Genomic DNA, 14,467 nt, shown 5'->3' with positions numbered 1-14,467 from the left:
AAGGTACAACACCACGAACTCTCACACACACCCTCACATCTCCATCAGGCTCTTTTTCCTCTGGAGCTCAAGTCCTCACCCCATCCATTGCTCCACTCAGCACACAAACATTCCACACAGTGCCATGCATCATGCTCTCGCCCTCTCCATCTGTTTTCATGCAGGAAAAGCTGGCTCAAAGCAGCAGGGAGAGGTTCCAGACTGGGGGTGGAGTGGCTGACATTAGTCCCCTCACTCACATTGAGGAGCGTGCCATCGTGCTGACTAGTGAGGATGTGGACCCTGCCTGTGGCGACGGTGAGGTCGGCGGTGAACAGCTACCTGAGGATCCTGCACCACATCATCCCTCTTTAAATGCAATTATGAGTGCTCTCTCTCCTGCTTTTGACTCTACCACCATGCACTAGTTATCTCTACTTTGGTTCACAGGGAGCTCTGCCAAGCGACCGACTCCCTCAGCCAGCCAGTCCCTCAGCTCCATTCACATCCTCACCTCCAGCCAAGAGGACACCTCCTCCATTGAAGAGCTGGAAATAAGCAGCCTGGACAACCCACCACAGCGCTTACCCATGCCCTCCACCAGCGCAGAGACACACACATTGGTGGGATCCAGATCTAGGGCAAGTTTGGGTTCATAATCTGGTGGTCACCACACGGGCGTATGTCCGCAGTAGGAGGAGGCAGGTTCATCCAAGCTCCCCGGCATTCGGAGGACTGCTGGGGAAGAGAAATCTGTGAGGTCTCAATTAGATGACAAACCTCTGTATTCAGCCTTCCGACTAACTGTGGAGAGTCAGCAGAAGTGGGGGGAATATCACACAGAACTGTTGGAAGCCCTGAACAGAGTGGCATGTGAGTTGGAGGAGTGCGTCTACCTGTTCTCTGATGAAGTGGTGCCCACATATGCGCCTATGGAGATCTCCAATGGGAAGGATGGCAGGTGCCATGGAGACCCTGTTCCAGCAGAATGCGGAGATGCACACAGACGTGCATCGTGATAGCCAGTTCCTGCACTGGTAATGCGAGAGGGAAACGAGGCACTTCGACGTCCCTCCAGGTGCTCCTTCCCCTCAAGGAGCCAGGCCGGGGCCTTCAAACATGCAAAGGGAGGAGTGGCAGCTGTTCACCCCTTGATCATCCACTCAGGAATCTCAGAGGCCATCTGGCCCTCTGAGTCCCTTTTGCCTGTGACACCCTCAACCTCGTCTTCTGTCACCACAGAGGGAGCAGCTGGCCCACAGGAGGACAACCAAAGCAAGCTGGGGCCCTCAAGGCCTTGGCTCGCCAGGGGACCCACGTTGAAGTCATCAGAGGCAACAGGGCCAAACATTGCACAGGCTGTCTCCAGTCCTGCTGCGGGTGTCAGGGCAGCACTTAGAAGAAGTGGTAGACCTAGAAAAGATAAGGAATTCTGATTACAGGTGACTGCATGGGTGAACATATTTTGTCACTTTATCATCTGAAAATATATCCACTTTCACTGAATAATGTGTAATGTTGTCTTTCAGCTTCATTGACAGGCTTTGTGAATCCTCCCACTGCATCCCCCTCCACACTAGCAGTTCAGCTGCATGCAGCCGGAGCACGAGTGATTCTGGAGGGGGATGTGTGTGTGTAGCAGGGGCTTTTGGAGCCTCCTGCAAGCACTCTCCCACACACGCAGAGCCTTCATCCATCACACTCAACTCACTGTCCCGAACATTTTCAATGCTGCACACTGGGGTTCTCTTTCCGTTGTCCATCTGAGCTGACCTGCATCTCCGCCCACCCACTGATCACACTCCCATGCAGCACCTGTTCCTGTCCAGCACAAGGCTCTGCTCACTTTCGATTTCAACAACCATGCTAGTAGTGAAGTTTACTGTTACCTCCCTGATCCTTCCCCCTCTCCCAGTCCCCATGTCCTTTTATCCATCACTGTTGGCCCCCCAACATCACCTTCCACCTCCCCACCGTGAACCCTTGTCTTTCCAGAATGCCCAGGAGAACATGTATGTTCCCTACCTTCCTGGTAATCCCACCCTCATCCACACTGACCTCCCTGACCTCCTCCTTCCCACCCCCAGGGTCCACATCTGCCTCTGAGTCCCCACCAGCTACCCTCTTCGTCCCTTCTACTGATGCCATCGCACCCTCACCCTCCCAGCTCCTTCTGCCCCTTTCTCTCCCACTCACAGCTGGACCTCCCTCTCCTCCCCTCCGGTCATCTGTAGCAGCCCATGATCAAGACCATGATGTTCCAAAGCAGGCCCATAGCATCAACGGAGGCCTCCCAACTCCCGTGAGCTGCTTCGCGATAGAGGCATGTCCATAAGAATCCACCCAGCATGTGATGCATGTGTTCCTATACGATCCAGTAGCTGTAGGGCTCCAGCATTTTCTGCTCCTCAGATGCTCATGATCTGCACAAGGCCCTAGTGGTAAGTCCTGACTTCTGCATGTCACACTTGTCCAGACGTGTTCTGCGCCGGCATATTTTACCTCGGCATAACGGTAAATTGGGTGTGGGGGGGATGATTCCGGTTGTGCCGCACTTTGTGTCCCATTACCAAGATGCAAATTGGATTCATGTCGGCATCCAGCGGGATTCGCGATCCGCCATGGTGGACACCATTGGATGATCCCACTGTGCTTTACACCGGTGTGAAACCAATTTCTGCCCCTCGCGCCAAATCGTACCTCCCACCCCACCCGCCATGACGCCCAACGACAATGGGACTGGATGATTCCGCCCAGCCTTCCAGGTTTTAGACCCTTTTAGCCAGCTCGCACAGTGCCTCCAAGAGCTCCTATCTCCTTTTCTGCCAAACAGGAAAATGGACCTCTTCCTGAGGGAGCTTTGCTCATTCTCCTCACAATTCAATGTGGTCCGCTGTCCGTTTCTGTCTGCTTTCTCTTATTTTCTGCATCCAGCTCTCTTTATCTGTCTTCTGTGTCTGGCCATACGACTTTTTCATCTTAACTCTTTCCTCCTGATACTGCTCCAAGCCAAGGGTCACCAGATAACATGGACCAGTATTTCTTATTATTCAATAAAGTTACAATTGATCCCTTTACAATTGATGCAAGCTCTTAAAAGCCATTTTCAAACATTCTTAAAACCAATTACACATTCCACAGACATTTTAAAGAAACTACAAACTTTCTTTGCCATACTGCTTCTGGGTCAAAGGTTGTCAAAATAATTTTCTTTTTAAAACCAAGAAGTTCCAAAATAACCAGAATTTCTTTCTCCCAAAATACCACTTCAAACAGAACAGACAAGGGGGTACCCACTTTTTCTGTAAAATACAGACAAATTTGTTTTCTTTTGCTGCAAAACCCAAAGCAATCTAATTAAAATTTCTGCACCTGTTAGGAAAGCAAGTGCTGCAGCACTTTGAAAGGAATGTGTCACCATGAAAAGCATCAGGAACCCCAAAAGTCTAATGGCTTGACAGGGCATTCACTATAGAAAAAAAAGAGAATGCCTTGGGGAATGGGACCAGGTTCACTTGTGGATGCAGTGTGTGGCCACTTGTCCCTGCGAGCATAGATCAGTATAATGATTTTGGTGCATAACTGTTACCAGAAGTCACTTTCTTTATATCTTTTCATATTTCAGTGATAGACAAAGCTTATCGATTCCCACAAACTCTGCAGCCCTGCCATACCCTGTCGTGAATGATGGTGGACAATTGAACAACTAACAGGAGGAGGTGACTCCACAAATATCCCCACCTCAATGATGGAGAAGCCCAGAATATCAGTGCAAAAGACAAGGTTGAAACACTTGCAACCATCTTCAGGCTGAAGTGCTGAGTGGATGGTCCATATCGGCCTCTAGCTAAGGTTCCTAGTATTATAGATGCCAGTCTTCAGCCAATTGGATTCACTTGATGCAATATCAAGAAACAGCTGCTGAAGACACTGGATACTGTAAAGGCTATGAGTCCTGACAACATTCCGGCAGTAATACTGAAGACATGTGCTCCAGAACTATTGTATCCTTTGCCAAGCTGTTCACTGGGACCTACCCAGCAATATGTAAGATTGCCCAGATATGTCCTGTCCTTAAGAAGCAGGACAAATCCAACCCGGCAAATAACTGCCCCATCAGTCTACTCTCGATCATCGGCAAAGTGATGGAAGATGTCAAGGCAGTGCTATCAAGTGGCCCTTACACAGCAATACCCTGCTCATTGACGCTCAGTTTCGGTTCTGCCAGGCCCACTCTGCTCTCATTACAACCTCATTACAGCCTTGATCCAAACATGGAGCTGAAATCAAGAGAGAAGGTGTGAGTGACTGCCCTTGACATCAAGGCAGCATTTGACCAAGTGTGACATCAAGGAGCCCTAGCAAAATTGGAGTCAATGAGAAACAGAAGGAAAACTCTCCACTGGTTGGAACCTGCTTAGCACAAAGGAAGATGGTTGTTATTGTTGGAGATCAATCATCTCAGTCCCAGGAAAATACTGCAGGAGTTCCTCAGGGTAGTGTCCTAGGCCCCACCATCTTCAGCTGCTTCATCAATGACCTCCCTTGCATCATAGATCAGAAGTGGTAATGTTTGCTGATGATTGCACAATTTTTGGTACCATTTGCAATTCCTCAGATACTGAAGCAGTACGAGCCAATATGCAGCATGACCAGGACAACATCCAGGCTTGGGCTGGTAACTGGCAAGTAATATTTGTGCCACACAAGTGCTGGGCAATGAGCATCTCCAACAAGAGAGAATCTAACCATCGCACCTTGACATTCAATGGCATTACTATCACTGAATCCACCACTATCAACATCCTGGGATTTACCATTGACCAGTATCTGAACTGGACTAGCTATATAAATACCGTGGCTACAAGAGCAGATCAGAGGCTGGGAATTCTGCAGAGTGTAACTCACCTCCTGCCTCCCCAAAGCCTGTCCACCATCTACAAGGCACAAGTCAGGAGCTTAGTGGAATATTCTCCACTTAAATGGAGAACTGTGGCTCCAACAACACTCAAGCAGCTCAACACCATTCAGGACAAAGCAGCACATCTGACCACCACCCCATCCACCAACTGAAACATTCACACTTTCCACCACCAACACACAGGGGCAGCAGTGTGTACTGTATACAAGATGCACTACAGCAATTTACCGAGGCTCCTTGGAACTACATTACATTTCCTTCACCGTTGCGGGATCAATATCCTGGGACTCCCTTCCCAGCAGCACTGTGGATGTACCTGCACCACATGGGCTGCAGTAGGTCAAGAAGGTGGCTCACCACCAACTGCTCAAAGGCAATAAGGGATGGACAACAATTGCTGGCCTGGCCAGCAATGCACAAATCCCACGAAAGATGTAAAAAAAATTCCTATCTCTTTTAGGTTGTCTGTTGCCAAGGCCTACATTCTCTGGCCAAGAGTGAGAATAGATTAGCAGTACTGGTGTAGGAAAAGTGTAAAAGCAATCTATGATAACTTACTCACTGATTTTCCATCCATCCCTGTGGGGCATCTCTTCTCTATGCTAGACGGCATGGCCATAAAAGCTTAGCTGAACTAGGAACTGACTTTGTGTTGAGAAATTATGAGCATGAATATTTTCTCTACTTCTCCATTGTGCCCTCATTATGCACCTTCTTTAATTATTTATATGGTAATACTCACTGCTATGAATCAACTCATTTAAAATAGCAAGCTCGTGACCTAACACACGTGAGGGATTTTAACACTCGCCTCATGGCTCATCAAAGAAAACCTTTTGCAATGAAACATATTGGTAGATTAATACATAATGAGCTTGCATTATCAACTAGATTGGTTGAGAAAGTCTTTAGGTTACAGGGATACTGTAGAGAAGAGATTCTGCAACAACAATCCCAATGCGGGTGTCATAGAAACCAATCTATTTATATACTTATTGTGGGATAGACTGCAAAGCATCTGAAACATAAAGACAGCTACACATTTATAGGCCCTCCCTCATTCTTAATGATAGTCAGTATTTTTCATCTAACTAAAACCTAGTTTACCATCGATGATTCTTCCCCACTCACTGAAACTATCAGCTAAACATACCACAAATTTTGATGACATCAATGTGCTATTAATCTCTAGATCCCATCTTGCTGTATCCTCTGCCACAATCTGCATTGAGCAATTTCTCATTTTACATGACTTTGGAAAACGCTAGGATCAATACCCTGACAAGAATATTTAAAGGCACTAGATGAAGCTTTAATCCCTCGCCTCAATTTCTCATCAAGGAAATATCTGGGGATTGCCACTTACTTCATACCTAGGAGTTAATGATATCTGAATTTTGTTTGCCAAACTACCTTGCATCAGCCTTTTCAACTATAATGAGCCAGAATTTGCTATGAAGCCAATGGCACATGCTATTATTTATGCTCAAATGTTAATGAATAGGCATGGATAGATGCTCGGTTAAACACTGATATCCCACAGTTGTTGTCTGAGATGTGCCACTCCACTGTTTGCTTTGTGAAAATGGTGTCTCATTGTCCTACTCACCATTGAAATGCATTGAAAGTTAAGTTTATGTATTTCAGTTTATGTACCTTTTTAACAATGTGTAATGTTGATTACGACTTAGCTGGCATTGAAAGTGTGGAGTCTTTTTCTTTCAGGTTTTAATTGTTGTTGGAGATTTTAAAATTTAAAAAATTTAACCTTTTTTCTAGGCTCTTTTCTCCCTCTCTTTATTAATTCAATCTTTCATTCCGTCTTTATTTTTCATTCTGTGCCTGATTTAGCAGTGAATTCCCTCACTCTGATTTACATTAACCTCTCAATCCTTGTGTTGTTAATTTCACAATCCTTCAATCAGATTGGTTAAAGAGATACGCATTTGCTTGCCCTATTCACTCAGACCCCAGATGCCTGTGTTCCCCTCACTGTGACATTATTCACTTGCTCTTTCAGCAATTAGTCATACAAAAGAATTAAAAGCCTAAATTCACATTTTCAGTAACTTGCCACAGAAGAAAATTTACAAACTCGCACTTACAAGGGCTAGTCTAACCAACAGCAGTCACTGTTAGATACCCTGCTACAGCAAACTAAGGCCCAATATGTTGTCCATTCCCACTTGTCATCTCCAGCACAGACTAAGGTACTACATACTGGGATGCTAGATTCTTCTGGTAACCAATCAAATGCCAATCAAATGGATATGATCCAATGAAAAAAAAATGGATTTTCCTTTGTCACATCAACTCTATTGTTTCAGGTGGAACACCAGGTGAGAGTGACTCATGGGGACACCGATACCCTCCCCAGCATGGACTACCTCATGCTGGTATGTCTGCCACTAGCTGATGAGGATTTTTTTTTAAAGCTAATAAGATGCTTTCATTTATTGCAAGAGGAATTGAATACAAGAGTAGGGAGGTTATGCTTCAATTATACAGGGCATTCACAAGACCACATCTGGAGTATTGTGTACAGTATTGGTCTCCTATAATACTTACAAGCAAAAGATCCCACCTCAGGCACTAAATCCATTGGCTGGATCCCCTACTCATGCTGTCCAGCAAGAGACTACCACATGGTGCAAGTGACATCTCCATGCTGATCAATGAGGAATTCCTAATGTTTCATGAAAGGAAGGCTGTAAATGCATCGGAAGCAGTTCAGAGAAGATTTACTAGATTAATACCTGGAATGAGCAGGTTGTTTTATGAGGAAAGGTTGGATAGACTAGGCTTAAATCCACTGGAGTTTAGAAGAATAAGAGGTGACTTGATTGAAACATGTAAGACTTGACAAGGTGGATGTGGAAAGGATGTTTCTTCTTGTGGGATAATCTAGAACTAGGGACCACTGTTTAAAAATAAGGGTTCGCCTGTTTAAGACAGTGATGAGGAATTTTTTTTTCTCTCAGAGGGTTGTGAGACTTTGGAATTCTCTTCATCAGAAGCTGGTTGAGGCAGAGACTTTCAATATCTTTAAGGCAGAAGTAGATAGATTCTCGATAAGCAAGGGGGTAAAAGGTTATTGGGGGTAGGCAGGAATGTGAAGTTAAGGCTAAAACTAAATCAGCCACGATCTTACTGAATGGCAGAGCAGGCTGAAGGGGCCAAGTGGCCTACTCCTGCTCCTAATTTGCATGTTCTTTCATGGGATGTGGGTATCGCAGGCAAGGCCAGCATTTGTTGCCCATCCCTAATTACCCTTAAACTGAATGGCTTGCTAGGGAGCAGTTAAATGTCAACCACATTGCCATGGGTCTAGATTCACATTTAGACCAGACCAGGTAAGGACGGCAGATTTCCTTCTCTAAAGGACATCAGTGAACCAGATGGGCTTTTACAACAATTGATGGTAGTTTCATGGTCACCATTACTGAGACTAGCTTTCAATTCCAGATTTATTAATTGATTTTAAATTCTACCAGTTACCATGGTGGGATTTGAACCTGTGACCCAGAACTTGAGCTTGGGCCTTGAATTACTAATCCAGTAACATTACTGCTACGCTACCATCTCCCCCTGATCCCAGCGCAAGGATATGGCTAGTTTGAGAATGTTCCCTTTTGAGGTAATTGCACCTAGAGTGGGAGACTTTCCAAAACAACATAAGCATAAAAGGAGAGGTTTGAAAGGATTAGACCCTGAAAGAGGCTAAGAGTTGACTGCATATGTGCAGACTCCAGAAGTTGATGTCAGTGACAGGGGAGTAATGACAGCAAATAGTGATGGTTCACTATCATTAACACTGCAAAATCCAGGCCATTTAAAAATCAATTAATGTATCAATTCTTGCAATTCTTTTTCCTTATCTCTAACTTTGGCTCTTAGAGATCCTTCTTTATTTCATTGTCACCAAACAACACTCATGCCTGTCTCACCGCTTTCAGTTTGAGTCCCTCCCAACCACTTTCAATTGGCCCATTGTACCAAGATTGGTCTGACTAAAGTGATAGACATACAGAGCTCACAACATGGGAATAAGTTATTCAGCCCAACCAATGTCAGAATTTATCCTCCGTGAGAGAAAATAGTGCCGATAAAAAAGGGAAGAAAGAAAGACTTGAATTTATATAGTGCTTCTCACAACCACTGGACACAATCATCAACATGAATCAGGATAATCACAATTATCCCCTTATCTTTTCAATCCTTTTCACTTCATCCATCTATCCAATGGTGACTGCTGCCATCACTCACTATTCCTCTCATTTTCCATTGTCAAGCCATTGACACACCATTTTCTCCAATGTTTTTTCTGCACTGTCCACTTCCATGCCACTATGCATTTGTAGTTTAACTCATGATTGTCCCAAAAGGGTCTCTGGCCCCCAAATGCCTTTTCGTTCTGTGATCCCATGTCACATCAGGGAGGGGGAATTTTCCCAGGCATGAGGCCGCAGTTTTGTTCCAGGCAGGAAGTTAAATCCTCTAAAAGTGACAGAATCCCAGCATCATTACACCCTCTTCTGGTTTCACCCAGGGGTTTGAAGGCAAGAGGGGAACACTTGCCCTTGGAGCTGTTGGGTAAGGCAGTAAATATTTTAATAGCTCATTCAGTGGTGTTTTAACAAGGATCATGGCTTGACCAGCCAGCAGACCTATTTTCCAAGCTGTTGCAAATCTCCAGGGTTACAGTGGAGACTATGGGAAGAGCTTCTTCAACGAAACTGATAAACTGGGAAGCTTTTGATCAGTGAAACTGAAGAACTGCAGCCATGGCCAGGTGAGAGGCTCACAGGACTCCTTCTCAGGGAGTGCTTGACATCAGTTCACCTATTTTGCGCTACACCCTTCGGCTCATCTTCCCTGCTGTCAGCCTTCACCCCGGCATGGTAGCAACTTTTGCAACTCCATCTTGCACCTGTGATGAGGGACAAGAAGGGCAACAATATCAACCTGGAGCAACACCAGCATGCTTCTCCTCAGCCACGTGCTGCTCCAGAGGACAGGGGGGATGGACAATGGAGATCCATCTTCAAGGAGGCAAGACTCCCAATACAGGGTCTATGGGCGGAGGATCAGCTCTTGACATGTCTGAACACCCTACCTCAAGAGGCTTAAGGTTTTAAGACAGGCTGTTGCTGACATCTGCAGCTTCTTGGGAAAAGACTTCCTTCCCAGTGGGTCAGGTGGGCACACATTGCCTTTCACTAGAGACTCACTCCCCAACCCCCCTGCCACCCGCTGGTCTCTGCGTCTCCTCAGGGCTGTGTGCTTTCTTCTCCTGCAAGGAGAAAAAGCAGAGGATTTTGTGTGTTAGTAGATTGTGTGCAGAGGAGGGAAGGACAAAACTTGTTGAGAGTGACTTTGAGGCATGGGTGCAAGGAGGCAATAAGATGAGGGTGAGCGTGAGTGCTGACTGTTCAGATGAGGATATTTGGCAGTACCTGGAGAGGGAGGAATGAGTGAAGCTGGGCAGTGTGTTGTTCTGAGCAGTACCCTGCAGGAGAATGATGGGAAAGTCAAAGTGTGGGGATTGGAAACTAAAAAACATTATGCACTCACCTCTCATGCCCTCCTGAGGTGCTGGATCCTCTTGGTATACTGTCTCCGGGTTGCTGTAGACTTCTCAGCCAATTCCATCCACACCTGCTAGTACAGAGAGGTTGTCCTCTTCTTCCCATCCTTGGGAAACTTCACTTCACCACAATCCCTCCGGTTCCGCAGTGTGACCTCCAGCTAAGAGTGGGGAGCATCCTTCTGGTGGGTTGCTGCAGCCTCAAATCCATGCCCAGTTGGTTCATTGTAATTCAAACCAGGGCCCCTTTAATTACAGATCTTTGATTTGACAGGATTGACACATCATCCTCCCTCCCTAATTGGCCAGGGAATCCGGATATTGGATACTAACATTGTGGCTCAGTTAAAGAGCCACAGCAAAGCCGACTGAAGTGTTCAGTGGGTTCCCAACTAGTCACAGGTCCTGTCATTTTTGGCAGGAACTAAGGTAAGAAAATTCTGCCTATGGAGTAAACTTCCACCTTTATGGCAATGCCAAATTTACTTATTCACCCACAATTGACCACTGATGGTCAATTCAACTACTGATGTATTATCCAATTACAAGTTTCCATGATGGATCCTGGATGGGTCATAATTTACTATCGTTCAGCATCCATAAAATTAAAACTACTGTGTTCATCTCTTTTCACTACCTACATGTCTTTTCTCAACTAAGTCAAGCTTCTTGACTACTTACTCCATGCTAAACTGAATGGTGGATGATTTCAGTGCTTAGTTTGATCCAGAGCTAAGTTTTCTACTTCGTATCCAAAGCTGTGTTTACCCAGCTCAGGGATATTGCCCGCTTAACCTATTTGTTCATACCTCTGCTACTGACTCATCAAAGCTTCCAATTATCCTGGGATCTATTTCTCAACTGCTGTCTTCAATGGACTTCCCATCCCTAACCTTGGGGAACTTCAGCTGATTCAGAACTCAACAGCTCAAACTCTCCCTCACAAAACCAACAGCCACTCCCCACTCCTCTTTGTTCCTTATAAATTTTCTTGAGTCTTTTAAATTTATTTACAGGATGTGGGCATTACTGTCTAGAACAGCATTTATTGCCCATCCCTAATTGCCCTTGAAAATGTGGTGGTGAGCTGCCTTCTTGAACCGCTGCAGTCCATGTGGTGTAGGTATGCCCACAGTGCTGTTAGGGAGGAAATTCCAGGAGTTTGACCCAGCGACAGTGAAGGAACGGCGATATATTTCCAAGTCAGGATGGTGAATGACTTGGAGGAGAACTTCCAGGTGGTGGTGTTCCCATGTGTCTACTGCCCTTGTCCTTCTAGGTGGTAGCAGTCATGGGTTTGGAAGGTGCTGTCTAAAGAGCCTTGGTGAGTTCCTGCAGTGCATCTTGTAGATGGTACACACTGCTGCCACTGTGCGTCAGTGGTGGAAGAAGTGAATGTTTGTGGACGGCGTGCCAATCAAGTGGGCTGCTTTGTCCTGGATGGTGTCAAGTTTCTTGAGTATTGTTGGAGCTGCACTCATCCAGTCAAGTGGAGAGTATTCCATCACACTCATGAATTGTGCCTTGTAGATAGTGGACAGGCTTTGGGGAGTCAGAAGGTGAGTTACTCGCTGTAGGATACTTAGCCTCTAACTTTCTTTTGTAGCCACAGTATTTATATGGCTAGGCTAGTTCAGTTTCTGGTCAAAGGTAGCCCCCAGGATGTTGCTAGTGGGGGATTCAGCAATGGCAATGCCATTGAATGACAAGGGGTGATGGTTAGATTCGCTCTTGTTGGAGATGGTCATTGGCTGGCACTTGTGTGGTGCAAATGTTGCTTGCCACTTGTCAGCACAAGCTGAATATTGTCCAGGTCTTGCTGCATTTGGACATGGATTGCTTCAGTATCTGAGTCGTCACAAATGGTGCTGAAAACACAGAGAACATACCCACTTCTGACGTTATGATAGAAGGAAGGTCATTGATGAAACAGCTGAAGATGGTTAGGCTGAGGACACTACCCTGAGGAACTCCTGCAGTGATGTCCTGGAACAGTGATGATTGATCTCCAACAACGACAATCATTTTCATTTGTGCTAGCTATGACTCCAACCAATGGAGTTTTCCCCCTGATTCCCATTGACTCCAGTTTTGCTTGGGCTCCTTGATGCCACACTTGGTCAAATGCTGCCATGATGTCAAGGTCAGTCTCACCTCACTTTGTTGAACCAAGGCAGTGATGAGGTCAGGAGCTGAGTGGCCCTGGCGGAACCCAAACTGCGCATCAGTGAGCAGGTTATTACTAAGCTAGTGCCGCTTGGTAGCACTGTTGATGGTCCCTTCTATCACTTTACTGATGGTCGAGAATAAACTGATGGGGCAGCAATTGCCAGGTTGGATTTGTCCTTTTTGTGTACAGGACATACCTAGCAATTTTCCACATTGCTGGGTAGATGCCAGTATTGTAGCTGTACTGGAACAGTTTGGAAAGGAGCGCAGCAAGTTCTGGAGCACAAGTCTTCAGTACTATTGCCAGGGCCCATAGCCTTTGCAGTATCCAGTGCCTTCAGCCGCTTCTTGGTATCACATGGAGTGAATAAAATTGGCTGAAGACTGGTTTCCGTGATGCTGGGGACCTCCAGAGGCGGCTGAGATGTGTCATCCACTCGGCACTTCTGGCTGAAGATTGTTGCAAATGCTTCAGCCTTATCTTTTGCACTGATGTGCTGGGCTCCCCCACCATTAAGGAAATGAATATTTGTGGAGCCCCCTCCTCCAGTGAGTTGCTTAATTGTCCACCACCATTCATGACTGGATGTGGCAGGACTGCAGAGTTTAGATCTGATCCATTGGTTGTGTAATTGCTTAGCTCTGTCAATTACCTGCTACATATGCTGTTTGACACGCAAGTGTTCCTGTGTTATCGCTTCACCAGGTTGACACCTCATTTTTAGGTATGCCTGATGCTGCTCTTGATATGCCCTCCTGCAGTCTTCATTGAATCTGGCTTGGAGGTGATGGTAGAGTGGGGGATATGCTGGGCAATGAAGTTACAGATTGTTGCTGAGTACAATTCTGCTGCTGATGATGGCCCATAATGCCTCATGGATGCCCAGTCTTGAGTTGCCAGATCTGTTCAAAATCTATCCTATTTAGCACGGTGGTAGTGCCACACAATACAATTGAGGGTATCCTCAATGTGAGGGCGGGACTTCATTTCCAAAAGGACTGTGTGGTGGTCGCCCCTACCAACACTGTCATGGGCAGATGCATCTGCAGCAGGCAGGTTGATGAGGATGAGGTCAAGTATGTTGTTTCCTCATGTCAGTTCCTTCCCAGTCTAGCAGCTACATCTTTTTGGTCTCAGCTAGCTTGGTCTGCACTGGTGCTACCGAGCCACTCTTGGTAATGGAATTCAAGTCCCCCGCCCAGAATATATTCTGTGCCCTTGCCACCCTCAGTGCTTCCTCCATGTGGTTTTCAACATGGAGGAGTACTGATTCATCAGCTGAGGGGGTATGGTATGTGGTAATCAACAGGAGATTCCCTTGCCCATTGACTTGGAGCTTCACATGGTCCAGAGTCGATGTTGAGGACTCCCAGACAATTCCCTTTATACCACTGCTGCATATGTCCTGTCCCTCCAACAGGGCAGAGGATGGTGTTGGTGCTTGACTAGTCTGTGAGACAGCTCTCCCAATTTTAGCACAAGCCCCAGAATGTTAGTAAGGAGGAATTTGCAGGGTCAACAGGGCTCAGGGCTAAGTTTACCATTGTCATTTCTACTGCCTAACTCAATGGTCCATCCGGTTTCATTCCTATTGACTTTGTAGCGGTTTGATACAACTGGGTCAACCATTTTTGTTGGTCTGTAGTCACAGATGGCCAATTTCCTTCCCTAAAGGGCATTCGTGAACCAACGGTTTCATGGTTATTATTAGACTTTTAATTTCAGATTTTTATCGAATTCAAATGGTGGGATTTGAACCCGGGTCCCCAGTGCATTACCCTGGGTCACTGGATTATTAACCTGGTGACAG

Source organism: Cetorhinus maximus, chromosome 20 (assembly GCF_964194155.1).
Source record: "Cetorhinus maximus chromosome 20, sCetMax3.hap1.1, whole genome shotgun sequence".
Lineage (NCBI taxonomy): Eukaryota > Metazoa > Chordata > Chondrichthyes > Lamniformes > Cetorhinidae > Cetorhinus > Cetorhinus maximus.
This window is presented reverse-complemented; position numbering follows the sequence as displayed.